Source organism: Hyla sarda, unplaced genomic scaffold, assembly GCF_029499605.1.
Source record: "Hyla sarda isolate aHylSar1 unplaced genomic scaffold, aHylSar1.hap1 scaffold_223, whole genome shotgun sequence".
NCBI classification, from domain to species: Eukaryota; Metazoa; Chordata; class Amphibia; order Anura; family Hylidae; genus Hyla; species Hyla sarda.
Genome location: NW_026608906.1, coordinates 175,191 through 202,822, shown reverse-complemented (window position 1 = coordinate 202,822; position 27,632 = coordinate 175,191). Strand labels below are relative to the sequence as shown.

The 27,632-nt window shown below is 46.0% G+C and overlaps 12 non-coding genes across 12 annotated transcripts; all 12 read left to right on the top strand.

Moving 5' to 3' along the window:
- The first annotated feature begins 1,368 nt into the window (after positions 1 to 1,368).
- Positions 1,369 to 1,559, top strand: LOC130320951 (U2 spliceosomal RNA). Its single transcript, XR_008866761.1, has one exon. It is a non-coding gene; the product is annotated as a U2 spliceosomal RNA (small nuclear RNA).
- Positions 1,560 to 3,658: 2,099 nt separating this feature from the next.
- On the top strand, positions 3,659 to 3,849 carry LOC130320950 (U2 spliceosomal RNA). Its single transcript, XR_008866760.1, has one exon. It is a non-coding gene; the product is annotated as a U2 spliceosomal RNA (small nuclear RNA).
- A 2,100-nt stretch (positions 3,850 to 5,949) lies between these two features.
- LOC130320949 (U2 spliceosomal RNA) lies at positions 5,950 to 6,140 on the top strand. Its single transcript, XR_008866758.1, has one exon. It is a non-coding gene; the product is annotated as a U2 spliceosomal RNA (small nuclear RNA).
- Positions 6,141 to 8,230: 2,090 nt separating this feature from the next.
- Positions 8,231 to 8,421, top strand: LOC130321123 (U2 spliceosomal RNA). Its single transcript, XR_008866900.1, has one exon. It is a non-coding gene; the product is annotated as a U2 spliceosomal RNA (small nuclear RNA).
- A 2,093-nt stretch (positions 8,422 to 10,514) lies between these two features.
- LOC130321121 (U2 spliceosomal RNA) lies at positions 10,515 to 10,705 on the top strand. Its single transcript, XR_008866899.1, has one exon. It is a non-coding gene; the product is annotated as a U2 spliceosomal RNA (small nuclear RNA).
- A 2,099-nt stretch (positions 10,706 to 12,804) lies between these two features.
- LOC130321120 (U2 spliceosomal RNA) lies at positions 12,805 to 12,995 on the top strand. Its single transcript, XR_008866898.1, has one exon. It is a non-coding gene; the product is annotated as a U2 spliceosomal RNA (small nuclear RNA).
- Positions 12,996 to 15,090: 2,095 nt separating this feature from the next.
- Positions 15,091 to 15,281, top strand: LOC130321119 (U2 spliceosomal RNA). Its single transcript, XR_008866897.1, has one exon. It is a non-coding gene; the product is annotated as a U2 spliceosomal RNA (small nuclear RNA).
- A 2,086-nt stretch (positions 15,282 to 17,367) lies between these two features.
- On the top strand, positions 17,368 to 17,558 carry LOC130321118 (U2 spliceosomal RNA). Its single transcript, XR_008866896.1, has one exon. It is a non-coding gene; the product is annotated as a U2 spliceosomal RNA (small nuclear RNA).
- A 2,087-nt stretch (positions 17,559 to 19,645) lies between these two features.
- On the top strand, positions 19,646 to 19,836 carry LOC130321116 (U2 spliceosomal RNA). Its single transcript, XR_008866894.1, has one exon. It is a non-coding gene; the product is annotated as a U2 spliceosomal RNA (small nuclear RNA).
- Positions 19,837 to 21,922: 2,086 nt separating this feature from the next.
- On the top strand, positions 21,923 to 22,113 carry LOC130321115 (U2 spliceosomal RNA). Its single transcript, XR_008866893.1, has one exon. It is a non-coding gene; the product is annotated as a U2 spliceosomal RNA (small nuclear RNA).
- Positions 22,114 to 24,198: 2,085 nt separating this feature from the next.
- LOC130321114 (U2 spliceosomal RNA) lies at positions 24,199 to 24,389 on the top strand. Its single transcript, XR_008866892.1, has one exon. It is a non-coding gene; the product is annotated as a U2 spliceosomal RNA (small nuclear RNA).
- A 2,092-nt stretch (positions 24,390 to 26,481) lies between these two features.
- On the top strand, positions 26,482 to 26,672 carry LOC130321113 (U2 spliceosomal RNA). Its single transcript, XR_008866891.1, has one exon. It is a non-coding gene; the product is annotated as a U2 spliceosomal RNA (small nuclear RNA).
- The last annotated feature ends 960 nt before the right edge of the window (positions 26,673 to 27,632 follow it).

Here is a 27,632-nt window from a genome sequence, read left to right as displayed (position 1 = left end):
ATCTATGCTTTAGACTGTATCTAAACCTGCTCCAACATGGACTGACATTCTGGCCTACTTTCAGCCGATGCGACTTGTCTGTCGCTGAACAGTCGCTTTTTATGTATTCAGCACCTATGTATAATGTTGTAAAAATGCTCTAGAAGCTAAAGTCGCAGAAATGTCACACATATTTGGCCTGCAACTTTCTGTGCGACAAATTCAGACAGGAAAAATCAGTATAAATCCTTAGAAAATTATCCCCCAGTGTCTCCATCTGCTGGCGGTATTGAATAAGCATTGCTGCACTGATGGGGTATGCATTAGACGAAAAAAAAGAAGAAAAAGAAGAATAATACGCCCAGAAAAGAGGCGAAAAGGAGAAAAACGTAAAAAAACGTGAAAAAAAAGTAAGAGGAAGAGAAGGGAAAAAAAGGTGGAAATGGGTTTAAAAGTGATTTCGGCGGAGAAATATATATATATATATATATATATATATATATATATATATATATATGCGCACACACACACATAGATATAAACGTATTCTCCGTTGAGATATTGCAGCCGCTGCTGTGTCCAGGCCCAGGAGCCTTAGCACTGTGCTGTGATGTCACTCAATACCACTGACATCACTAGGTGTAAACAACATCTCTCCTTTGCTGTGTATGTGACTATGGAGCTGTTTGGTGATGTCGTCTATTACGGCCTTCATAGAAGCAACAGGAGATTGTTGCATCCATCTTGAACCCTCAGAACTACAGTGCTATGATGTCACTCACTTCCACAGGCCTTGCAGAGTGTAAACAACAACAACCCAGCTTTGTTGTGTATGTAACCAAAGGGATTTGTGATGTCACCTAGAACCTTCACAGCAGCGACAGCTTTATGAGGAGCATCAGCACTGCTCTGCCTGAGCAGAACCATCACCGCCATAGGTTGTCAAATAACCCGGATTTAACCCACACAGGTAAGTCCAATGGGGTGCAGGCATGTCCTCTATGCTTACAGCTTCCCGTGGGTGTTGGTTTGATACCGTTTGGGGACAGCCAAGGAGGCATCTGCAGGCAACAAAGGTAGGTGTGTGCTTGTGTGTGTGTTTCCTATGCAGATCCTAAGCCCAGTGTCACATGCAAGTAGGAGGAGTAAGAAGGGTTCCTGGCAAATCCGGGTTATGGATTGCATTTAAAAAGGCCCCGTGGGAGTGCAATGGGCCCCTGTCTTGCTGCTTAGCAATAATGGTATGGGTTTAGGTTCTGCTGTGTGTACTGGTGGTTGACTGCCCCCCAGCCCAGAGTGTGCATGGAAAATTGTCTGGCAGCCTCCCTGACAGCAAGCAGTGATAGTGCCCATGAAGGGGACCTTGTTGGGCCCGCCCCTTTCACGGTTATCGCTTCTCGGCCTTTTGGCTAAGATCAAGTGTAGTATCTGTTCTTATCAGTTTAATATCTGATACGTCCCCTATCTGGGGACCATATATTAAATGGATTTTTGAGAACGGGGGCCGATTTCGAAGCTTGCTTCCGTCGCCCTATGCATTGACCCGATATGGCAGTATCTTCGGGTACAGTGCACCACCCCCTTACAGGGTTAAAAAGAAAGATTCCTACTTTCATTGCTACCTGCTTGCTGGCTAGCCAGCTAGCCAGCCCTGTGGGCCTTGCTGCTGCTGCAGCCAAAAAACAAAAGGTGGTGCTGCTGCTGCTTCTGCTGCTTCTGCTTCTGCTTGTGTCTGGCCCCTGTTGGAGCGTCCAGGCACAGGACTTCTGCTGCTGCTGACTAAATGGCCTCCTTAATTGGATCATTTGAGTAGCCAGCACACCTGTGCAGGTAGGGCATGACATGATAGGCAGCTGCCTTGATAGCGGGTGGGTGCTGAATGTTCCTAATTGACAAAATAAGATTAATGCTTATGAAGAAATATAAAATCTCATCCCTTCCCCAATATCGCGCCACACCCCTACCCCTTAATTCCCTGGTTGAACGTGATGGACATATGTCTTTTTTCGACCGTACTAACTATGTAACTATGTAACATAACATGGGGGGGGGGGGTCTCCTGGCTGTTCACACAGGTGTGTCATTGCTGTACATTGACCATGCATTGCTTCTGTGGTATTGCAAAGGCAAAGACAAATGCTTCCAGCCATCCATTGCACTAATGGATTGGTCATCAGCTGGCTGTCTATGTCCCGCATCAATATAGACCAAAGTACAGAGGGTTAGGCTATGCTATTGTGCACCTACCTGATGCATCAGAAGGTGCGAGGCCCTTGCTAAATTCTGTGCACAGACTTTGAGATCTATGCTTTAGACTGTATCTAAACCTGCTCCAACATGGACTGACATTCTGGCCTACTTTCAGCCGATGCGACTTGTCTGTCGCTGAACAGTCGCTTTTTATGTATTCAGCACCTATGTATAATGTTGTAAAAATGCTCTAGAAGCTAAAGTCGCAGAAATGTCACACATATTTTGCCTGCAACTTTCTGTGCGACAAATTCAGACAGGAAAAATCAGTATAAATCCTTAGAAAATTATCCCCCAGTGTCTCCATCTGCTGGCGGTATTGAATAAGCATTGCTGCACTGATGGGGTATGCATTAGACGAAAAAAAAGAAAAAAAAAGAAGAAAAAGAAGAATAATACGCCCAGAAAAGAGGCGAAAAGGAGAAAAACGTAAAAAAACGTGAAAAAAAAGTAAGAGGAAGAGAAGGGAAAAAAAGGTGGAAATGGGTTTAAAAGTGATTTCGGCGGAGAAATATATATATATATATATATATATATATATATATATATATATATATGCGCACACACACACATAGATATAAACGTATTCTCCGTTGAGATATTGCAGCCGCTGCTGTGTCCAGGCCCAGGAGCCTTAGCACTGTGCTGTGATGTCACTCAATACCACTGACATCACTAGGTGTAAACAACATCTCTCCTTTGCTGTGTATGTGACTATGGAGCTGTTTGGTGATGTCGTCTATTACGGCCTTCATAGAAGCAACAGGAGATTGTTGCATCCATCTTGAACCCTCAGAACTACAGTGCTATGATGTCACTCACTTCCACAGGCCTTGCAGAGTGTAAACAACAACAACCCAGCTTTGTTGTGTATGTAACCAAAGGGATTTGTGATGTCACCTAGAACCTTCACAGCAGCGACAGCTTTATGAGGAGCATCAGCACTGCTCTGCCTGAGCAGAACCATCACCGCCATAGGTTGTCAAATAACCCGGATTTAACCCACACAGGTAAGTCCAATGGGGTGCAGGCATGTCCTCTATGCTTACAGCTTCCCGTGGGTGTTGGTTTGATACCGTTTGGGGACAGCCAAGGAGGCATCTGCAGGCAACAAAGGTAGGTGTGTGCTTGTGTGTGTGTTTCCTATGCAGATCCTAAGCCCAGTGTCACATGCAAGTAGGAGGAGTAAGAAGGGTTCCTGGCAAATCCGGGTTATGGATTGCATTTAAAAAGGCCCCGTGGGAGTGCAATGGGCCCCTGTCTTGCTGCTTAGCAATAATGGTATGGGTTTAGGTTCTGCTGTGTGTACTGGTGGTTGACTGCCCCCCAGCCCAGAGTGTGCATGGAAAATTGTCTGGCAGCCTCCCTGACAGCAAGCAGTGATAGTGCCCATGAAGGGGACCTTGTTGGGCCCGCCCCTTTCACGGTTATCGCTTCTCGGCCTTTTGGCTAAGATCAAGTGTAGTATCTGTTCTTATCAGTTTAATATCTGATACGTCCCCTATCTGGGGACCATATATTAAATGGATTTTTGAGAACGGGGGCCGATTTCGAAGCTTGCTTCCGTCGCCCTATGCATTGACCCGATATGGCAGTATCTTCGGGTACAGTGCACCACCCCCTTACAGGGTTAAAAAGAAAGATTCCTACTTTCATTGCTACCTGCTTGCTGGCTAGCCAGCTAGCCAGCCCTGTGGGCCTTGCTGCTGCTGCAGCCAAAAAACAAAAGGTGGTGCTGCTGCTGCTTCTGCTGCTGCTTCTGCTGCTTCTGCTTCTGCTTGTGTCTGGCCCCTGTTGGAGCGTCCAGGCACAGGACTTCTGCTGCTGCTGACTAAATGGCCTCCTTAATTGGATCATTTGAGTAGCCAGCACACCTGTGCAGGTAGGGCATGACATGATAGGCAGCTGCCTTGATAGCGGGTGGGTGCTGAATGTTCCTAATTGACAAAATAAGATTAATGCTTATGAAGAAATATAAAATCTCATCCCTTCCCCAATATCGCGCCACACCCCTACCCCTTAATTCCCTGGTTGAACGTGATGGACATATGTCTTTTTTCGACCGTACTAACTATGTAACTATGTAACATAACATGGGGGGGGGGGTCTCCTGGCTGTTCACACAGGTGTGTCATTGCTGTACATTGACCATGCATTGCTTCTGTGGTATTGCAAAGGCAAAGACAAATGCTTCCAGCCATCCATTGCACTAATGGATTGGTCATCAGCTGGCTGTCTATGTCCCGCATCAATATAGACCAAAGTACAGAGGGTTAGGCTATGCTATTGTGCACCTACCTGATGCATCAGAAGGTGCGAGGCCCTTGCTAAATTCTGTGCACAGACTTTGAGATCTATGCTTTAGACTGTATCTAAACCTGCTCCAACATGGACTGACATTCTGGCCTACTTTCAGCCGATGCGACTTGTCTGTCGCTGAACAGTCGCTTTTTATGTATTCAGCACCTATGTATAATGTTGTAAAAATGCTCTAGAAGCTAAAGTCGCAGAAATGTCACACATATTTGGCCTGCAACTTTCTGTGCGACAAATTCAGACAGGAAAAATCAGTATAAATCCTTAGAAAATTATCCCCCAGTGTCTCCATCTGCTGGCGGTATTGAATAAGCATTGCTGCACTGATGGGGTATGCATTAGACGAAAAAAAAGAAGAAAAAGAAGAATAATACGCCCAGAAAAGAGGCGAAAAGGAGAAAAACGTAAAAAAACGTGAAAAAAAAGTAAGAGGAAGAGAAGGGAAAAAAAGGTGGAAATGGGTTTAAAAGTGATTTCGGCGGAGAAATATATATATATATATATATATATATATATATATATATATATATATGCGCACACACACACATAGATATAAACGTATTCTCCGTTGAGATATTGCAGCCGCTGCTGTGTCCAGGCCCAGGAGCCTTAGCACTGTGCTGTGATGTCACTCAATACCACTGACATCACTAGGTGTAAACAACATCTCTCCTTTGCTGTGTATGTGACTATGGAGCTGTTTGGTGATGTCGTCTATTACGGCCTTCATAGAAGCAACAGGAGATTGTTGCATCCATCTTGAACCCTCAGAACTACAGTGCTATGATGTCACTCACTTCCACAGGCCTTGCAGAGTGTAAACAACAACAACCCAGCTTTGTTGTGTATGTAACCAAAGGGATTTGTGATGTCACCTAGAACCTTCACAGCAGCGACAGCTTTATGAGGAGCATCAGCACTGCTCTGCCTGAGCAGAACCATCACCGCCATAGGTTGTCAAATAACCCGGATTTAACCCACACAGGTAAGTCCAATGGGGTGCAGGCATGTCCTCTATGCTTACAGCTTCCCGTGGGTGTTGGTTTGATACCGTTTGGGGACAGCCAAGGAGGCATCTGCAGGCAACAAAGGTAGGTGTGTGCTTGTGTGTGTGTTTCCTATGCAGATCCTAAGCCCAGTGTCACATGCAAGTAGGAGGAGTAAGAAGGGTTCCTGGCAAATCCGGGTTATGGATTGCATTTAAAAAGGCCCCGTGGGAGTGCAATGGGCCCCTGTCTTGCTGCTTAGCAATAATGGTATGGGTTTAGGTTCTGCTGTGTGTACTGGTGGTTGACTGCCCCCCAGCCCAGAGTGTGCATGGAAAATTGTCTGGCAGCCTCCCTGACAGCAAGCAGTGATAGTGCCCATGAAGGGGACCTTGTTGGGCCCGCCCCTTTCACGGTTATCGCTTCTCGGCCTTTTGGCTAAGATCAAGTGTAGTATCTGTTCTTATCAGTTTAATATCTGATACGTCCCCTATCTGGGGACCATATATTAAATGGATTTTTGAGAACGGGGGCCGATTTCGAAGCTTGCTTCCGTCGCCCTATGCATTGACCCGATATGGCAGTATCTTCGGGTACAGTGCACCACCCCCTTACAGGGTTAAAAAGAAAGATTCCTACTTTCATTGCTACCTGCTTGCTGGCTAGCCAGCTAGCCAGCCCTGTGGGCCTTGCTGCTGCTGCAGCCAAAAAACAAAAGGTGGTGCTGCTGCTGCTTCTGCTGCTTCTGCTTCTGCTTGTGTCTGGCCCCTGTTGGAGCGTCCAGGCACAGGACTTCTGCTGCTGCTGACTAAATGGCCTCCTTAATTGGATCATTTGAGTAGCCAGCACACCTGTGCAGGTAGGGCATGACATGATAGGCAGCTGCCTTGATAGCGGGTGGGTGCTGAATGTTCCTAATTGACAAAATAAGATTAATGCTTATGAAGAAATATAAAATCTCATCCCTTCCCCAATATCGCGCCACACCCCTACCCCTTAATTCCCTGGTTGAACGTGATGGACATATGTCTTTTTTCGACCGTACTAACTATGTAACTATGTAACATAACATGGGGGGGGGGGTCTCCTGGCTGTTCACACAGGTGTGTCATTGCTGTACATTGACCATGCATTGCTTCTGTGGTATTGCAAAGGCAAAGACAAATGCTTCCAGCCATCCATTGCACTAATGGATTGGTCATCAGCTGGCTGTCTATGTCCCGCATCAATATAGACCAAAGTACAGAGGGTTAGGCTATGCTATTGTGCACCTACCTGATGCATCAGAAGGTGCGAGGCCCTTGCTAAATTCTGTGCACAGACTTTGAGATCTATGCTTTAGACTGTATCTAAACCTGCTCCAACATGGACTGACATTCTGGCCTACTTTCAGCCGATGCGACTTGTCTGTCGCTGAACAGTCGCTTTTTATGTATTCAGCACCTATGTATAATGTTGTAAAAATGCTCTAGAAGCTAAAGTCGCAGAAATGTCACACATATTTGGCCTGCAACTTTCTGTGCGACAAATTCAGACAGGAAAAATCAGTATAAATCCTTAGAAAATTATCCCCCAGTGTCTCCATCTGCTGGCGGTATTGAATAAGCATTGCTGCACTGATGGGGTATGCATTAGACGAAAAAAAAGAAGAAAAAGAAGAATAATACGCCCAGAAAAGAGGCGAAAAGGAGAAAAACGTAAAAAAACGTGAAAAAAAAGTAAGAGGAAGAGAAGGGAAAAAAAGGTGGAAATGGGTTTAAAAGTGATTTCGGCGGAGAAATATATATATATATATATATATATATATATATATATATATATATATATGCGCACACACACACATAGATATAAACGTATTCTCCGTTGAGATATTGCAGCCGCTGCTGTGTCCAGGCCCAGGAGCCTTAGCACTGTGCTGTGATGTCACTCAATACCACTGACATCACTAGGTGTAAACAACATCTCTCCTTTGCTGTGTATGTGACTATGGAGCTGTTTGGTGATGTCGTCTATTACGGCCTTCATAGAAGCAACAGGAGATTGTTGCATCCATCTTGAACCCTCAGAACTACAGTGCTATGATGTCACTCACTTCCACAGGCCTTGCAGAGTGTAAACAACAACAACCCAGCTTTGTTGTGTATGTAACCAAAGGGATTTGTGATGTCACCTAGAACCTTCACAGCAGCGACAGCTTTATGAGGAGCATCAGCACTGCTCTGCCTGAGCAGAACCATCACCGCCATAGGTTGTCAAATAACCCGGATTTAACCCACACAGGTAAGTCCAATGGGGTGCAGGCATGTCCTCTATGCTTACAGCTTCCCGTGGGTGTTGGTTTGATACCGTTTGGGGACAGCCAAGGAGGCATCTGCAGGCAACAAAGGTAGGTATGTGCTTGTGTGTGTGTTTCCTATGCAGATCCTAAGCCCAGTGTCACATGCAAGTAGGAGGAGTAAGAAGGGTTCCTGGCAAATCCGGGTTATGGATTGCATTTAAAAAGGCCCCGTGGGAGTGCAATGGGCCCCTGTCTTGCTGCTTAGCAATAATGGTATGGGTTTAGGTTCTGCTGTGTGTACTGGTGGTTGACTGCCCCCCAGCCCAGAGTGTGCATGGAAAATTGTCTGGCAGCCTCCCTGACAGCAAGCAGTGATAGTGCCCATGAAGGGGACCTTGTTGGGCCCGCCCCTTTCACGGTTATCGCTTCTCGGCCTTTTGGCTAAGATCAAGTGTAGTATCTGTTCTTATCAGTTTAATATCTGATACGTCCCCTATCTGGGGACCATATATTAAATGGATTTTTGAGAACGGGGGCCGATTTCGAAGCTTGCTTCCGTCGCCCTATGCATTGACCCGATATGGCAGTATCTTCGGGTACAGTGCACCACCCCCTTACAGGGTTAAAAAGAAAGATTCCTACTTTCATTGCTACCTGCTTGCTGGCTAGCCAGCTAGCCAGCCCTGTGGGCCTTGCTGCTGCTGCAGCCAAAAAACAAAAGGTGGTGCTGCTGCTGCTTCTGCTGCTTCTGCTTCTGCTTGTGTCTGGCCCCTGTTGGAGCGTCCAGGCACAGGACTTCTGCTGCTGCTGACTAAATGGCCTCCTTAATTGGATCATTTGAGTAGCCAGCACACCTGTGCAGGTAGGGCATGACATGATAGGCAGCTGCCTTGATAGCGGGTGGGTGCTGAATGTTCCTAATTGACAAAATAAGATTAATGCTTATGAAGAAATATAAAATCTCATCCCTTCCCCAATATCGCGCCACACCCCTACCCCTTAATTCCCTGGTTGAACGTGATGGACATATGTCTTTTTTCGACCGTACTAACTATGTAACTATGTAACATAACATGGGGGGGGGGGGGGGGTCTCCTGGCTGTTCACACAGGTGTGTCATTGCTGTACATTGACCATGCATTGCTTCTGTGGTATTGCAAAGGCAAAGACAAATGCTTCCAGCCATCCATTGCACTAATGGATTGGTCATCAGCTGGCTGTCTATGTCCCGCATCAATATAGACCAAAGTACAGAGGGTTAGGCTATGCTATTGTGCACCTACCTGATGCATTAGAAGGTGCGAGGCCCTTGCTAAATTCTGTGCACAGACTTTGAGATCTATGCTTTAGACTGTATCTAAACCTGCTCCAACATGGACTGACATTCTGGCCTACTTTCAGCCGATGCGACTTGTCTGTCGCTGAACAGTCGCTTTTTATGTATTCAGCACCTATGTATAATGTTGTAAAAATGCTCTAGAAGCTAAAGTCGCAGAAATGTCACACATATTTGGCCTGCAACTTTCTGTGCGACAAATTCAGACAGGAAAAATCAGTATAAATCCTTAGAAAATTATCCCCCAGTGTCTCCATCTGCTGGCGGTATTGAATAAGCATTGCTGCACTGATGGGGTATGCATTAGACGAAAAAAAAGAAGAAAAAGAAGAATAATACGCCCAGAAAAGAGGCGAAAAGGAGAAAAACGTAAAAAAACGTGAAAAAAAAGTAAGAGGAAGAGAAGGGAAAAAAAGGTGGAAATGGGTTTAAAAGTGATTTCGGCGGAGAAATATATATATATATATATATATATATATATATATATATATATATATGCGCACACACACACATAGATATAAACGTATTCTCCGTTGAGATATTGCAGCCGCTGCTGTGTCCAGGCCCAGGAGCCTTAGCACTGTGCTGTGATGTCACTCAATACCACTGACATCACTAGGTGTAAACAACATCTCTCCTTTGCTGTGTATGTGACTATGGAGCTGTTTGGTGATGTCGTCTATTACGGCCTTCATAGAAGCAACAGGAGATTGTTGCATCCATCTTGAACCCTCAGAACTACAGTGCTATGATGTCACTCACTTCCACAGGCCTTGCAGAGTGTAAACAACAACAACCCAGCTTTGTTGTGTATGTAACCAAAGGGATTTGTGATGTCACCTAGAACCTTCACAGCAGCGACAGCTTTATGAGGAGCATCAGCACTGCTCTGCCTGAGCAGAACCATCACCGCCATAGGTTGTCAAATAACCCGGATTTAACCCACACAGGTAAGTCCAATGGGGTGCAGGCATGTCCTCTATGCTTACAGCTTCCCGTGGGTGTTGGTTTGATACCGTTTGGGGACAGCCAAGGAGGCATCTGCAGGCAACAAAGGTAGGTGTGTGCTTGTGTGTGTGTTTCCTATGCAGATCCTAAGCCCAGTGTCACATGCAAGTAGGAGGAGTAAGAAGGGTTCCTGGCAAATCCGGGTTATGGATTGCATTTAAAAAGGCCCCGTGGGAGTGCAATGGGCCCCTGTCTTGCTGCTTAGCAATAATGGTATGGGTTTAGGTTCTGCTGTGTGTACTGGTGGTTGACTGCCCCCCAGCCCAGAGTGTGCATGGAAAATTGTCTGGCAGCCTCCCTGACAGCAAGCAGTGATAGTGCCCATGAAGGGGACCTTGTTGGGCCCGCCCCTTTCACGGTTATCGCTTCTCGGCCTTTTGGCTAAGATCAAGTGTAGTATCTGTTCTTATCAGTTTAATATCTGATACGTCCCCTATCTGGGGACCATATATTAAATGGATTTTTGAGAACGGGGGCCGATTTCGAAGCTTGCTTCCGTCGCCCTATGCATTGACCCGATATGGCAGTATCTTCGGGTACAGTGCACCACCCCCTTACAGGGTTAAAAAGAAAGATTCCTACTTTCATTGCTACCTGCTTGCTGGCTAGCCAGCTAGCCAGCCCTGTGGGCCTTGCTGCTGCTGCAGCCAAAAAACAAAAGGTGGTGCTGCTGCTGCTTCTGCTGCTTCTGCTTCTGCTTGTGTCTGGCCCCTGTTGGAGCGTCCAGGCACAGGACTTCTGCTGCTGCTGACTAAATGGCCTCCTTAATTGGATCATTTGAGTAGCCAGCACACCTGTGCAGGTAGGGCATGACATGATAGGCAGCTGCCTTGATAGCGGGTGGGTGCTGAATGTTCCTAATTGACAAAATAAGATTAATGCTTATGAAGAAATATAAAATCTCATCCCTTCCCCAATATCGCGCCACACCCCTACCCCTTAATTCCCTGGTTGAACGTGATGGACATATGTCTTTTTTCGACCGTACTAACTATGTAACTATGTAACATAACATGGGGGGGGGGGGGGGGGGTCTCCTGGCTGTTCACACAGGTGTGTCATTGCTGTACATTGACCATGCATTGCTTCTGTGGTATTGCAAAGGCAAAGACAAATGCTTCCAGCCATCCATTGCACTAATGGATTGGTCATCAGCTGGCTGTCTATGTCCCGCATCAATATAGACCAAAGTACAGAGGGTTAGGCTATGCTATTGTGCACCTACCTGATGCATCAGAAGGTGCGAGGCCCTTGCTAAATTCTGTGCACAGACTTTGAGATCTATGCTTTAGACTGTATCTAAACCTGCTTCAACATGGACTGACATTCTGGCCTACTTTCAGCCGATGCGACTTGTCTGTCGCTGAACAGTCGCTTTTTATGTATTCAGCACCTATGTATAATGTTGTAAAAATGCTCTAGAAGCTAAAGTCGCAGAAATGTCACACATATTTGGCCTGCAACTTTCTGTGCGACAAATTCAGACAGGAAAAATCAGTATAAATCCTTAGAAAATTATCCCCCAGTGTCTCCATCTGCTGGCGGTATTGAATAAGCATTGCTGCACTGATGGGGTATGCATTAGACGAAAAAAAAGAAGAAAAAGAAGAATAATACGCCCAGAAAAGAGGCGAAAAGGAGAAAAACGTAAAAAAACGTGAAAAAAAAGTAAGAGGAAGAGAAGGGAAAAAAAGGTGGAAATGGGTTTAAAAGTGATTTCGGCGGAGAAATATATATATATATATATATATATATATATATATATATATATATATATATGCGCACACACACACATAGATATAAACGTATTCTCCGTTGAGATATTGCAGCCGCTGCTGTGTCCAGGCCCAGGAGCCTTAGCACTGTGCTGTGATGTCACTCAATACCACTGACATCACTAGGTGTAAACAACATCTCTCCTTTGCTGTGTATGTGACTATGGAGCTGTTTGGTGATGTCGTCTATTACGGCCTTCATAGAAGCAACAGGAGATTGTTGCATCCATCTTGAACCCTCAGAACTACAGTGCTATGATGTCACTCACTTCCACAGGCCTTGCAGAGTGTAAACAACAACAACCCAGCTTTGTTGTGTATGTAACCAAAGGGATTTGTGATGTCACCTAGAACCTTCACAGCAGCGACAGCTTTATGAGGAGCATCAGCACTGCTCTGCCTGAGCAGAACCATCACCGCCATAGGTTGTCAAATAACCCGGATTTAACCCACACAGGTAAGTCCAATGGGGTGCAGGCATGTCCTCTATGCTTACAGCTTCCCGTGGGTGTTGGTTTGATACCGTTTGGGGACAGCCAAGGAGGCATCTGCAGGCAACAAAGGTAGGTGTGTGCTTGTGTGTGTGTTTCCTATGCAGATCCTAAGCCCAGTGTCACATGCAAGTAGGAGGAGTAAGAAGGGTTCCTGGCAAATCCGGGTTATGGATTGCATTTAAAAAGGCCCCGTGGGAGTGCAATGGGCCCCTGTCTTGCTGCTTAGCAATAATGGTATGGGTTTAGGTTCTGCTGTGTGTACTGGTGGTTGACTGCCCCCCAGCCCAGAGTGTGCATGGAAAATTGTCTGGCAGCCTCCCTGACAGCAAGCAGTGATAGTGCCCATGAAGGGGACCTTGTTGGGCCCGCCCCTTTCACGGTTATCGCTTCTCGGCCTTTTGGCTAAGATCAAGTGTAGTATCTGTTCTTATCAGTTTAATATCTGATACGTCCCCTATCTGGGGACCATATATTAAATGGATTTTTGAGAACGGGGGCCGATTTCGAAGCTTGCTTCCGTCGCCCTATGCATTGACCCGATATGGCAGTATCTTCGGGTACAGTGCACCACCCCCTTACAGGGTTAAAAAGAAAGATTCCTACTTTCATTGCTACCTGCTTGCTGGCTAGCCAGCTAGCCAGCCCTGTGGGCCTTGCTGCTGCTGCAGCCAAAAAACAAAAGGTGGTGCTGCTGCTGCTTCTGCTGCTTCTGCTTCTGCTTGTGTCTGGCCCCTGTTGGAGCGTCCAGGCACAGGACTTCTGCTGCTGCTGACTAAATGGCCTCCTTAATTGGATCATTTGAGTAGCCAGCACACCTGTGCAGGTAGGGCATGACATGATAGGCAGCTGCCTTGATAGCGGGTGGGTGCTGAATGTTCCTAATTGACAAAATAAGATTAATGCTTATGAAGAAATATAAAATCTCATCCCTTCCCCAATATCGCGCCACACCCCTACCCCTTAATTCCCTGGTTGAACGTGATGGACATATGTCTTTTTTCGACCGTACTAACTATGTAACTATGTAACATAACATGGGGGGGGGGGGGGGGGGTCTCCTGGCTGTTCACACAGGTGTGTCATTGCTGTACATTGACCATGCATTGCTTCTGTGGTATTGCAAAGGCAAAGACAAATGCTTCCAGCCATCCATTGCACTAATGGATTGGTCATCAGCTGGCTGTCTATGTCCCGCATCAATATAGACCAAAGTACAGAGGGTTAGGCTATGCTATTGTGCACCTACCTGATGCATCAGAAGGTGCGAGGCCCTTGCTAAATTCTGTGCACAGACTTTGAGATCTATGCTTTAGACTGTATCTAAACCTGCTCCAACATGGACTGACATTCTGGCCTACTTTCAGCCGATGCGACTTGTCTGTCGCTGAACAGTCGCTTTTTATGTATTCAGCACCTATGTATAATGTTGTAAAAATGCTCTAGAAGCTAAAGTCGCAGAAATGTCACACATATTTGGCCTGCAACTTTCTGTGCGACAAATTCAGACAGGAAAAATCAGTATAAATCCTTAGAAAATTATCCCCCAGTGTCTCCATCTGCTGGCGGTATTGAATAAGCATTGCTGCACTGATGGGGTATGCATTAGACGAAAAAAAAGAAGAAAAAGAAGAATAATACGCCCAGAAAAGAGGCGAAAAGGAGAAAAACGTAAAAAAACGTGAAAAAAAAGTAAGAGGAAGAGAAGGGAAAAAAAGGTGGAAATGGGTTTAAAAGTGATTTCGGCGGAGAAATATATATATATATATATATATATATATATATATATATATATATATGCGCACACACACACATAGATATAAACGTATTCTCCGTTGAGATATTGCAGCCGCTGCTGTGTCCAGGCCCAGGAGCCTTAGCACTGTGCTGTGATGTCACTCAATACCACTGACATCACTAGGTGTAAACAACATCTCTCCTTTGCTGTGTATGTGACTATGGAGCTGTTTGGTGATGTCGTCTATTACGGCCTTCATAGAAGCAACAGGAGATTGTTGCATCCATCTTGAACCCTCAGAACTACAGTGCTATGATGTCACTCACTTCCACAGGCCTTGCAGAGTGTAAACAACAACAACCCAGCTTTGTTGTGTATGTAACCAAAGGGATTTGTGATGTCACCTAGAACCTTCACAGCAGCGACAGCTTTATGAGGAGCATCAGCACTGCTCTGCCTGAGCAGAACCATCACCGCCATAGGTTGTCAAATAACCCGGATTTAACCCACACAGGTAAGTCCAATGGGGTGCAGGCATGTCCTCTATGCTTACAGCTTCCCGTGGGTGTTGGTTTGATACCGTTTGGGGACAGCCAAGGAGGCATCTGCAGGCAACAAAGGTAGGTGTGTGCTTGTGTGTGTGTTTCCTATGCAGATCCTAAGCCCAGTGTCACATGCAAGTAGGAGGAGTAAGAAGGGTTCCTGGCAAATCCGGGTTATGGATTGCATTTAAAAAGGCCCCGTGGGAGTGCAATGGGCCCCTGTCTTGCTGCTTAGCAATAATGGTATGGGTTTAGGTTCTGCTGTGTGTACTGGTGGTTGACTGCCCCCCAGCCCAGAGTGTGCATGGAAAATTGTCTGGCAGCCTCCCTGACAGCAAGCAGTGATAGTGCCCATGAAGGGGACCTTGTTGGGCCCGCCCCTTTCACGGTTATCGCTTCTCGGCCTTTTGGCTAAGATCAAGTGTAGTATCTGTTCTTATCAGTTTAATATCTGATACGTCCCCTATCTGGGGACCATATATTAAATGGATTTTTGAGAACGGGGGCCGATTTCGAAGCTTGCTTCCGTCGCCCTATGCATTGACCCGATATGGCAGTATCTTCGGGTACAGTGCACCACCCCCTTACAGGGTTAAAAAGAAAGATTCCTACTTTCATTGCTACCTGCTTGCTGGCTAGCCAGCTAGCCAGCCCTGTGGGCCATGCTGCTGCTGCAGCCAAAAAACAAAAGGTGGTGCTGCTGCTGCTTCTGCTGCTTCTGCTTCTGCTTGTGTCTGGCCCCTGTTGGAGCGTCCAGGCACAGGACTTCTGCTGCTGCTGACTAAATGGCCTCCTTAATTGGATCATTTGAGTAGCCAGCACACCTGTGCAGGTAGGGCATGACATGATAGGCAGCTGCCTTGATAGCGGGTGGGTGCTGAATGTTCCTAATTGACAAAATAAGATTAATGCTTATGAAGAAATATAAAATCTCATCCCTTCCCCAATATCGCGCCACACCCCTACCCCTTAATTCCCTGGTTGAACGTGATGGACATATGTCTTTTTTCGACCGTACTAACTATGTAACTATGTAACATAACATGGGGGGGTCTCCTGGCTGTTCACACAGGTGTGTCATTGCTGTACATTGACCATGCATTGCTTCTGTGGTATTGCAAAGGCAAAGACAAATGCTTCCAGCCATCCATTGCACTAATGGATTGGTCATCAGCTGGCTGTCTATGTCCCGCATCAATATAGACCAAAGTACAGAGGGTTAGGCTATGCTATTGTGCACCTACCTGATGCATCAGAAGGTGCGAGGCCCTTGCTAAATTCTGTGCACAGACTTTGAGATCTATGCTTTAGACTGTATCTAAACCTGCTCCAACATGGACTGACATTCTGGCCTACTTTCAGCCGATGCGACTTGTCTGTCGCTGAACAGTCGCTTTTTATGTATTCAGCACCTATGTATAATGTTGTAAAAATGCTCTAGAAGCTAAAGTCGCAGAAATGTCACACATATTTGGCCTGCAACTTTCTGTGCGACAAATTCAGACAGGAAAAATCAGTATAAATCCTTAGAAAATTATCCCCCAGTGTCTCCATCTGCTGGCGTTATTGAATAAGCATTGCTGCACTGATGGGGTATGCATTAGACGAAAAAAAAGAAGAAAAAGAAGAATAATACGCCCAGAAAAGAGGCGAAAAGGAGAAAAACGTAAAAAAACGTGAAAAAAAAGTAAGAGGAAGAGAAGGGAAAAAAAGGTGGAAATGGGTTTAAAAGTGATTTCGGCGGAGAAATATATATATATATATATATATATATATATATATATATATATATATATGCGCACACACACACATAGATATAAACGTATTCTCCGTTGAGATATTGCAGCCGCTGCTGTGTCCAGGCCCAGGAGCCTTAGCACTGTGCTGTGATGTCACTCAATACCACTGACATCACTAGGTGTAAACAACATCTCTCCTTTGCTGTGTATGTGACTATGGAGCTGTTTGGTGATGTCGTCTATTACGGCCTTCATAGAAGCAACAGGAGATTGTTGCATCCATCTTGAACCCTCAGAACTACAGTGCTATGATGTCACTCACTTCCACAGGCCTTGCAGAGTGTAAACAACAACAACCCAGCTTTGTTGTGTATGTAACCAAAGGGATTTGTGATGTCACCTAGAACCTTCACAGCAGCGACAGCTTTATGAGGAGCATCAGCACTGCTCTGCCTGAGCAGAACCATCACCGCCATAGGTTGTCAAATAACCCAGATTTAACCCACACAGGTAAGTCCAATGGGGTGCAGGCATGTCCTCTATGCTTACAGCTTCCCGTGGGTGTTGGTTTGATACCGTTTGGGGACAGCCAAGGAGGCATCTGCAGGCAACAAAGGTAGGTGTGTGCTTGTGTGTGTGTTTCCTATGCAGATCCTAAGCCCAGTGTCACATGCAAGTAGGAGGAGTAAGAAGGGTTCCTGGCAAATCCGGGTTATGGATTGCATTTAAAAAGGCCCCGTGGGAGTGCAATGGGCCCCTGTCTTGCTGCTTAGCAATAATGGTATGGGTTTAGGTTCTGCTGTGTGTACTGGTGGTTGACTGCCCCCCAGCCCAGAGTGTGCATGGAAAATTGTCTGGCAGCCTCCCTGACAGCAAGCAGTGATAGTGCCCATGAAGGGGACCTTGTTGGGCCCGCCCCTTTCACGGTTATCGCTTCTCGGCCTTTTGGCTAAGATCAAGTGTAGTATCTGTTCTTATCAGTTTAATATCTGATACGTCCCCTATCTGGGGACCATATATTAAATGGATTTTTGAGAACGGGGGCCGATTTCGAAGCTTGCTTCCGTCGCCCTATGCATTGACCCGATATGGCAGTATCTTCGGGTACAGTGCACCACCCCCTTACAGGGTTAAAAAGAAAGATTCCTACTTTCATTGCTACCTGCTTGCTGGCTAGCCAGCTAGCCAGCCCTGTGGGCCTTGCTGCTGCTGCAGCCAAAAAACAAAAGGTGGTGCTGCTGCTGCTTCTGCTGCTTCTGCTTCTGCTTGTGTCTGGCCCCTGTTGGAGCGTCCAGGCACAGGACTTCTGCTGCTGCTGACTAAATGGCCTCCTTAATTGGATCATTTGAGTAGCCAGCACACCTGTGCAGGTAGGGCATGACATGATAGGCAGCTGCCTTGATAGCGGGTGGGTGCTGAATGTTCCTAATTGACAAAATAAGATTAATGCTTATGAAGAAATATAAAATCTCATCCCTTCCCCAATATCGCGCCACACCCCTACCCCTTAATTCCCTGGTTGAACGTGATGGACATATGTCTTTTTTCGACCGTACTAACTATGTAACTATGTAACATAACATGGGGGGGGGGGGGGGGTCTCCTGGCTGTTCACACAGGTGTGTCATTGCTGTACATTGACCATGCATTGCTTCTGTGGTATTGCAAAGGCAAAGACAAATGCTTCCAGCCATCCATTGCACTAATGGATTGGTCATCAGCTGGCTGTCTATGTCCCGCATCAATATAGACCAAAGTACAGAGGGTTAGGCTATGCTATTGTGCACCTACCTGATGCATCAGAAGGTGCGAGGCCCTTGCTAAATTCTGTGCACAGACTTTGAGATCTATGCTTTAGACTGTATCTAAACCTGCTCCAACATGGACTGACATTCTGGCCTACTTTCAGCCGATGCGACTTGTCTGTCGCTGAACAGTCGCTTTTTATGTATTCAGCACCTATGTATAATGTTGTAAAAATGCTCTAGAAGCTAAAGTCGCAGAAATGTCACACATATTTGGCCTGCAACTTTCTGTGCGACAAATTCAGACAGGAAAAATCAGTATAAATCCTTAGAAAATTATCCCCCAGTGTCTCCATCTGCTGGCGGTATTGAATAAGCATTGCTGCACTGATGGGGTATGCATTAGACGAAAAAAAAGAAGAAAAAGAAGAATAATACGCCCAGAAAAGAGGCGAAAAGGAGAAAAACGTAAAAAAACGTGAAAAAAAAGTAAGAGGAAGAGAAGGGAAAAAAAGGTGGAAATGGGTTTAAAAGTGATTTCGGCGGAGATATATATATATATATATATATATATATATATATATATATATGCGCACACACACACATAGATATAAACGTATTCTCCGTTGAGATATTGCAGCCGCTGCTGTGTCCAGGCCCAGGAGCCTTAGCACTGTGCTGTGATGTCACTCAATACCACTGACATCACTAGGTGTAAACAACATCTCTCCTTTGCTGTGTATGTGACTATGGAGCTGTTTGGTGATGTCGTCTATTACGGCCTTCATAGAAGCAACAGGAGATTGTTGCATCCATCTTGAACCCTCAGAACTACAGTGCTATGATGTCACTCACTTCCACAGGCCTTGCAGAGTGTAAACAACAACAACCCAGCTTTGTTGTGTATGTAACCAAAGGGATTTGTGATGTCACCTAGAACCTTCACAGCAGCGACAGCTTTATGAGGAGCATCAGCACTGCTCTGCCTGAGCAGAACCATCACCGCCATAGGTTGTCAAATAACCCGGATTTAACCCACACAGGTAAGTCCAATGGGGTGCAGGCATGTCCTCTATGCTTACAGCTTCCCGTGGGTGTTGGTTTGATACCGTTTGGGGACAGCCAAGGAGGCATCTGCAGGCAACAAAGGTAGGTGTGTGCTTGTGTGTGTGTTTCCTATGCAGATCCTAAGCCCAGTGTCACATGCAAGTAGGAGGAGTAAGAAGGGTTCCTGGCAAATCCGGGTTATGGATTGCATTTAAAAAGGCCCTGTGGGAGTGCAATGGGCCCCTGTCTTGCTGCTTAGCAATAATGGTATGGGTTTAGGTTCTGCTGTGTGTACTGGTGGTTGACTGCCCCCCAGCCCAGAGTGTGCATGGAAAATTGTCTGGCAGCCTCCCTGACAGCAAGCAGTGATAGTGCCCATGAAGGGGACCTTGTTGGGCCCGCCCCTTTCACGGTTATCGCTTCTCGGCCTTTTGGCTAAGATCAAGTGTAGTATCTGTTCTTATCAGTTTAATATCTGATACGTCCCCTATCTGGGGACCATATATTAAATGGATTTTTGAGAACGGGGGCCGATTTCGAAGCTTGCTTCCGTCGCCCTATGCATTGACCCGATATGGCAGTATCTTCGGGTACAGTGCACCACCCCCTTACAGGGTTAAAAAGAAAGATTCCTACTTTCATTGCTACCTGCTTGCTGGCTAGCCAGCTAGCCAGCCCTGTGGGCCTTGCTGCTGCTGCAGCCAAAAAACAAAAGGTGGTGCTGCTGCTGCTTCTGCTGCTTCTGCTTGTGTCTGGCCCCTGTTGGAGCGTCCAGGCACAGGACTTCTGCTGCTGCTGACTAAATGGCCTCCTTAATTGGATCATTTGAGTAGCCAGCACACCTGTGCAGGTAGGGCATGACATGATAGGCAGCTGCCTTGATAGCGGGTGGGTGCTGAATGTTCCTAATTGACAAAATAAGATTAATGCTTATGAAGAAATATAAAATCTCATCCCTTCCCCAATATCGCGCCACACCCCTACCCCTTAATTCCCTGGTTGAACGTGATGGACATATGTCTTTTTTCGACCGTACTAACTATGTAACTATGTAACATAACATGGGGGGGGTCTCCTGGCTGTTCACACAGGTGTGTCATTGCTGTACATTGACCATGCATTGCTTCTGTGGTATTGCAAAGGCAAAGACAAATGCTTCCAGCCATCCATTGCACTAATGGATTGGTCATCAGCTGGCTGTCTATGTCCCGCATCAATATAGACCAAAGTACAGAGGGTTAGGCTATGCTATTGTGCACCTACCTGATGCATCAGAAGGTGCGAGGCCCTTGCTAAATTCTGTGCACAGACTTTGAGATCTATGCTTTAGACTGTATCTAAACCTGCTCCAACATGGACTGACATTCTGGCCTACTTTCAGCCGATGCGACTTGTCTGTCGCTGAACAGTCGCTTTTTATGTATTCAGCACCTATGTATAATGTTGTAAAAATGCTCTAGAAGCTAAAGTCGCAGAAATGTCACACATATTTGGCCTGCAACTTTCTGTGCGACAAATTCAGACAGGAAAAATCAGTATAAATCCTTAGAAAATTATCCCCCAGTGTCTCCATCTGCTGGCGGTATTGAATAAGCATTGCTGCACTGATGGGGTATGCATTAGACGAAAAAAAAGAAGAAAAAGAAGAATAATACGCCCAGAAAAGAGGCGAAAAGGAGAAAAACGTAAAAAAACGTGAAAAAAAAGTAAGAGGAAGAGAAGGGAAAAAAAGGTGGAAATGGGTTTAAAAGTGATTTCGGCGGAGAATATATATATATATATATATATATATATATATATATATATATATATATATATATGCGCACACACACACATAGATATAAACGTATTCTCCGTTGAGATATTGCAGCCGCTGCTGTGTCCAGGCCCAGGAGCCTTAGCACTGTGCTGTGATGTCACTCAATACCACTGACATCACTAGGTGTAAACAACATCTCTCCTTTGCTGTGTATGTGACTATGGAGCTGTTTGGTGATGTCGTCTATTACGGCCTTCATAGAAGCAACAGGAGATTGTTGCATCCATCTTGAACCCTCAGAACTACAGTGCTATGATGTCACTCACTTCCACAGGCCTTGCAGAGTGTAAACAACAACAACCCAGCTTTGTTGTGTATGTAACCAAAGGGATTTGTGATGTCACCTAGAACCTTCACAGCAGCGACAGCTTTATGAGGAGCATCAGCACTGCTCTGCCTGAGCAGAACCATCACCGCCATAGGTTGTCAAATAACCCGGATTTAACCCACACAGGTAAGTCCAATGGGGTGCAGGCATGTCCTCTATGCTTACAGCTTCCCGTGGGTGTTGGTTTGATACCGTTTGGGGACAGCCAAGGAGGCATCTGCAAGCAACAAAGGTAGGTGTGTGCTTGTGTGTGTGTTTCCTATGCAGATCCTAAGCCCAGTGTCACATGCAAGTAGGAGGAGTAAGAAGGGTTCCTGGCAAATCCGGGTTATGGATTGCATTTAAAAAGGCCCCGTGGGAGTGCAATGGGCCCCTGTCTTGCTGCTTAGCAATAATGGTATGGGTTTAGGTTCTGCTGTGTGTACTGGTGGTTGACTGCCCCCCAGCCCAGAGTGTGCATGGAAAATTGTCTGGCAGCCTCCCTGACAGCAAGCAGTGATAGTGCCCATGAAGGGGACCTTGTTGGGCCCGCCCCTTTCACGGTTATCGCTTCTCGGCCTTTTGGCTAAGATCAAGTGTAGTATCTGTTCTTATCAGTTTAATATCTGATACGTCCCCTATCTGGGGACCATATATTAAATGGATTTTTGAGAACGGGGGCCGATTTCGAAGCTTGCTTCCGTCGCCCTATGCATTGACCCGATATGGCAGTATCTTCGGGTACAGTGCACCACCCCCTTACAGGGTTAAAAAGAAAGATTCCTACTTTCATTGCTACCTGCTTGCTGGCTAGCCAGCTAGCCAGCCCTGTGGGCCTTGCTGCTGCTGCAGCCAAAAAACAAAAGGTGGTGCTGCTGCTGCTTCTGCTGCTTCTGCTTGTGTCTGGCCCCTGTTGGAGCGTCCAGGCACAGGACTTCTGCTGCTGCTGACTAAATGGCCTCCTTAATTGGATCATTTGAGTAGCCAGCACACCTGTGCAGGTAGGGCATGACATGATAGGCAGCTGCCTTGATAGCGGGTGGGTGCTGAATGTTCCTAATTGACAAAATAAGATTAATGCTTATGAAGAAATATAAAATCTCATCCCTTCCCCAATATCGCGCCACACCCCTACCCCTTAATTCCCTGGTTGAACGTGATGGACATATGTCTTTTTTCGACCGTACTAACTATGTAACTATGTAACATAACATGGGGGGGGGGGGGGGGTCTCCTGGCTGTTCACACAGGTGTGTCATTGCTGTACATTGACCATGCATTGCTTCTGTGGTATTGCAAAGGCAAAGACAAATGCTTCCAGCCATCCATTGCACTAATGGATTGGTCATCAGCTGGCTGTCTATGTCCCGCATCAATATAGACCAAAGTACAGAGGGTTAGGCTATGCTATTGTGCACCTACCTGATGCATCAGAAGGTGCGAGGCCCTTGCTAAATTCTGTGCACAGACTTTGAGATCTATGCTTTAGACTGTATCTAAACCTGCTCCAACATGGACTGACATTCTGGCCTACTTTCAGCCGATGCGACTTGTCTGTCGCTGAACAGTCGCTTTTTATGTATTCAGCACCTATGTATAATGTTGTAAAAATGCTCTAGAAGCTAAAGTCGCAGAAATGTCACACATATTTGGCCTGCAACTTTCTGTGCGACAAATTCAGACAGGAAAAATCAGTATAAATCCTTAGAAAATTATCCCCCAGTGTCTCCATCTGCTGGCGGTATTGAATAAGCATTGCTGCACTGATGGGGTATGCATTAGACGAAAAAAAAGAAGAAAAAGAAGAATAATACGCCCAGAAAAGAGGCGAAAAGGAGAAAAACGTAAAAAAACGTGAAAAAAAAGTAAGAGGAAGAGAAGGGAAAAAAAGGTGGAAATGGGTTTAAAAGTGATTTCGGCGGAGAAATATATATATATATATATATATATATATATATATATATATATATGCGCACACACACACATAGATATAAACGTATTCTCCGTTGAGATATTGCAGCCGCTGCTGTGTCCAGGCCCAGGAGCCTTAGCACTGTGCTGTGATGTCACTCAATACCACTGACATCACTAGGTGTAAACAACATCTCTCCTTTGCTGTGTATGTGACTATGGAGCTGTTTGGTGATGTCGTCTATTACGGCCTTCATAGAAGCAACAGGAGATTGTTGCATCCATCTTGAACCCTCAGAACTACAGTGCTATGATGTCACTCACTTCCACAGGCCTTGCAGAGTGTAAACAACAACAACCCAGCTTTGTTGTGTATGTAACCAAAGGGATTTGTGATGTCACCTAGAACCTTCACAGCAGCGACAGCTTTATGAGGAGCATCAGCACTGCTCTGCCTGAGCAGAACCATCACCGCCATAGGTTGTCAAATAACCCGGATTTAACCCACACAGGTAAGTCCAATGGGGTGCAGGCATGTCCTCTATGCTTACAGCTTCCCGTGGGTGTTGGTTTGATACCGTTTGGGGACAGCCAAGGAGGCATCTGCAGGCAACAAAGGTAGGTGTGTGCTTGTGTGTGTGTTTCCTATGCAGATCCTAAGCCCAGTGTCACATGCAAGTAGGAGGAGTAAGAAGGGTTCCTGGCAAATCCGGGTTATGGATTGCATTTAAAAAGGCCCCGTGGGAGTGCAATGGGCCCCTGTCTTGCTGCTTAGCAATAATGGTATGGGTTTAGGTTCTGCTGTGTGTACTGGTGGTTGACTGCCCCCCAGCCCAGAGTGTGCATGGAAAATTGTCTGGCAGCCTCCCTGACAGCAAGCAGTGATAGTGCCCATGAAGGGGACCTTGTTGGGCCCGCCCCTTTCACGGTTATCGCTTCTCGGCCTTTTGGCTAAGATCAAGTGTAGTATCTGTTCTTATCAGTTTAATATCTGATACGTCCCCTATCTGGGGACCATATATTAAATGGATTTTTGAGAACGGGGGCCGATTTCGAAGCTTGCTTCCGTCGCCCTATGCATTGACCCGATATGGCAGTATCTTCGGGTACAGTGCACCACCCCCTTACAGGGTTAAAAAGAAAGATTCCTACTTTCATTGCTACCTGCTTGCTGGCTAGCCAGCTAGCCAGCCCTGTGGGCCTTGCTGCTGCTGCAGCCAAAAAACAAAAGGTGGTGCTGCTGCTGCTTCTGCTGCTTCTGCTTGTGTCTGGCCCCTGTTGGAGCGTCCAGGCACAGGACTTCTGCTGCTGCTGACTAAATGGCCTCCTTAATTGGATCATTTGAGTAGCCAGCACACCTGTGCAGGTAGGGCATGACATGATAGGCAGCTGCCTTGATAGCGGGTGGGTGCTGAATGTTCCTAATTGACAAAATAAGATTAATGCTTATGAAGAAATATAAAATCTCATCCCTTCCCCAATATCGCGCCACACCCCTACCCCTTAATTCCCTGGTTGAACGTGATGGACATATGTCTTTTTTCGACCGTACTAACTATGTAACTATGTAACATAACATGGGGGGGGGGGGGGGGGGGGGTCTCCTGGCTGTTCACACAGGTGTGTCATTGCTGTACATTGACCATGCATTGCTTCTGTGGTATTGCAAAGGCAAAGACAAATGCTTCCAGCCATCCATTGCACTAATGGATTGGTCATCAGCTGGCTGTCTATGTCCCGCATCAATATAGACCAAAGTACAGAGGGTTAGGCTATGCTATTGTGCACCTACCTGATGCATCAGAAGGTGCGAGGCCCTTGCTAAATTCTGTGCACAGACTTTGAGATCTATGCTTTAGACTGTATCTAAACCTGCTCCAACATGGACTGACATTCTGGCCTACTTTCAGCCGATGCGACTTGTCTGTCGCTGAACAGTCGCTTTTTATGTATTCAGCACCTATGTATAATGTTGTAAAAATGCTCTAGAAGCTAAAGTCGCAGAAATGTCACACATATTTGGCCTGCAACTTTCTGTGCGACAAATTCAGACAGGAAAAATCAGTATAAATCCTTAGAAAATTATCCCCCAGTGTCTCCATCTGCTGGCGGTATTGAATAAGCATTGCTGCACTGATGGGGTATGCATTAGACGAAAAAAAAGAAGAAAAAGAAGAATAATACGCCCAGAAAAGAGGCGAAAAGGAGAAAAACGTAAAAAAACGTGAAAAAAAAGTAAGAGGAAGAGAAGGGAAAAAAAGGTGGAAATGGGTTTAAAAGTGATTTCGGCGGAGAAATATATATATATATATATATATATATATATATATATATATATATATGCGCACACACACACATAGATATAAACGTATTCTCCGTTGAGATATTGCAGCCGCTGCTGTGTCCAGGCCCAGGAGCCTTAGCACTGTGCTGTGATGTCACTCAATACCACTGACATCACTAGGTGTAAACAACATCTCTCCTTTGCTGTGTATGTGACTATGGAGCTGTTTGGTGATGTCGTCTATTACGGCCTTCATAGAAGCAACAGGAGATTGTTGCATCCATCTTGAACCCTCAGAACTACAGTGCTATGATGTCACTCACTTCCACAGGCCTTGCAGAGTGTAAACAACAACAACCCAGCTTTGTTGTGTATGTAACCAAAGGGATTTGTGATGTCACCTAGAACCTTCACAGCAGCGACAGCTTTATGAGGAGCATCAGCACTGCTCTGCCTGAGCAGAACCATCACCGCCATAGGTTGTCAAATAACCCGGATTTAACCCACACAGGTAAGTCCAATGGGGTGCAGGCATGTCCTCTATGCTTACATCTTCCCGTGGGTGTTGGTTTGATACCGTTTGGGGACAGCCAAGGAGGCATCTGCAGGCAACAAAGGTAGGTGTGTGCTTGTGTGTGTGTTTCCTATGCAGATCCTAAGCCCAGTGTCACATGCAAGTAGGAGGAGTAAGAAGGGTTCCTGGCAAATCCGGGTTATGGATTGCATTTAAAAAGGCCCCGTGGGAGTGCAATGGGCCCCTGTCTTGCTGCTTAGCAATAATGGTATGGGTTTAGGTTCTGCTGTGTGTACTGGTGGTTGACTGCCCCCCAGCCCAGAGTGTGCATGGAAAATTGTCTGGCAGCCTCCCTGACAGCAAGCAGTGATAGTGCCCATGAAGGGGACCTTGTTGGGCCCGCCCCTTTCACGGTTATCGCTTCTCGGCCTTTTGGCTAAGATCAAGTGTAGTATCTGTTCTTATCAGTTTAATATCTGATACGTCCCCTATCTGGGGACCATATATTAAATGGATTTTTGAGAACGGGGGCCGATTTCGAAGCTTGCTTCCGTCGCCCTATGCATTGACCCGATATGGCAGTATCTTCGGGTACAGTGCACCACCCCCTTACAGGGTTAAAAAGAAAGATTCCTACTTTCATTGCTACCTGCTTGCTGGCTAGCCAGCTAGCCAGCCCTGTGGGCCTTGCTGCTGCTGCAGCCAAAAAACAAAAGGTGGTGCTGCTGCTGCTTCTGCTGCTTCTGCTTCTGCTTGTGTCTGGCCCCTGTTGGAGCGTCCAGGCACAGGACTTCTGCTGCTGCTGACTAAATGGCCTCCTTAATTGGATCATTTGAGTAGCCAGCACACCTGTGCAGGTAGGGCATGACATGATAGGCAGCTGCCTTGATAGCGGGTGGGTGCTGAATGTTCCTAATTGACAAAATAAGATTAATGCTTATGAAGAAATATAAAATCTCATCCCTTCCCCAATATCGCGCCACACCCCTACCCCTTAATTCCCTGGTTGAACGTGATGGACATATGTCTTTTTTCGACCGTACTAACTATGTAACTATGTAACATAACATGGGGGGGGGGGGGGGGGTCTCCTGGCTGTTCACACAGGTGTGTCATTGCTGTACATTGACCATGCATTGCTTCTGTGGTATTGCAAAGGCAAAGACAAATGCTTCCAGCCATCCATTGCACTAATGGATTGGTCATCAGCTGGCTGTCTATGTCCCGCATCAATATAGACCAAAGTACAGAGGGTTAGGCTATGCTATTGTGCACCTACCTGATGCATCAGAAGGTGCGAGGCCCTTGCTAAATTCTGTGCACAGACTTTGAGATCTATGCTTTAGACTGTATCTAAACCTGCTCCAACATGGACTGACATTCTGGCCTACTTTCAGCCGATGCGACTTGTCTGTCGCTGAACAGTCGCTTTTTATGTATTCAGCACCTATGTATAATGTTGTAAAAATGCTCTAGAAGCTAAAGTCGCAGAAATGTCACACATATTTGGCCTGCAACTTTCTGTGCGACAAATTCAGACAGGAAAAATCAGTATAAATCCTTAGAA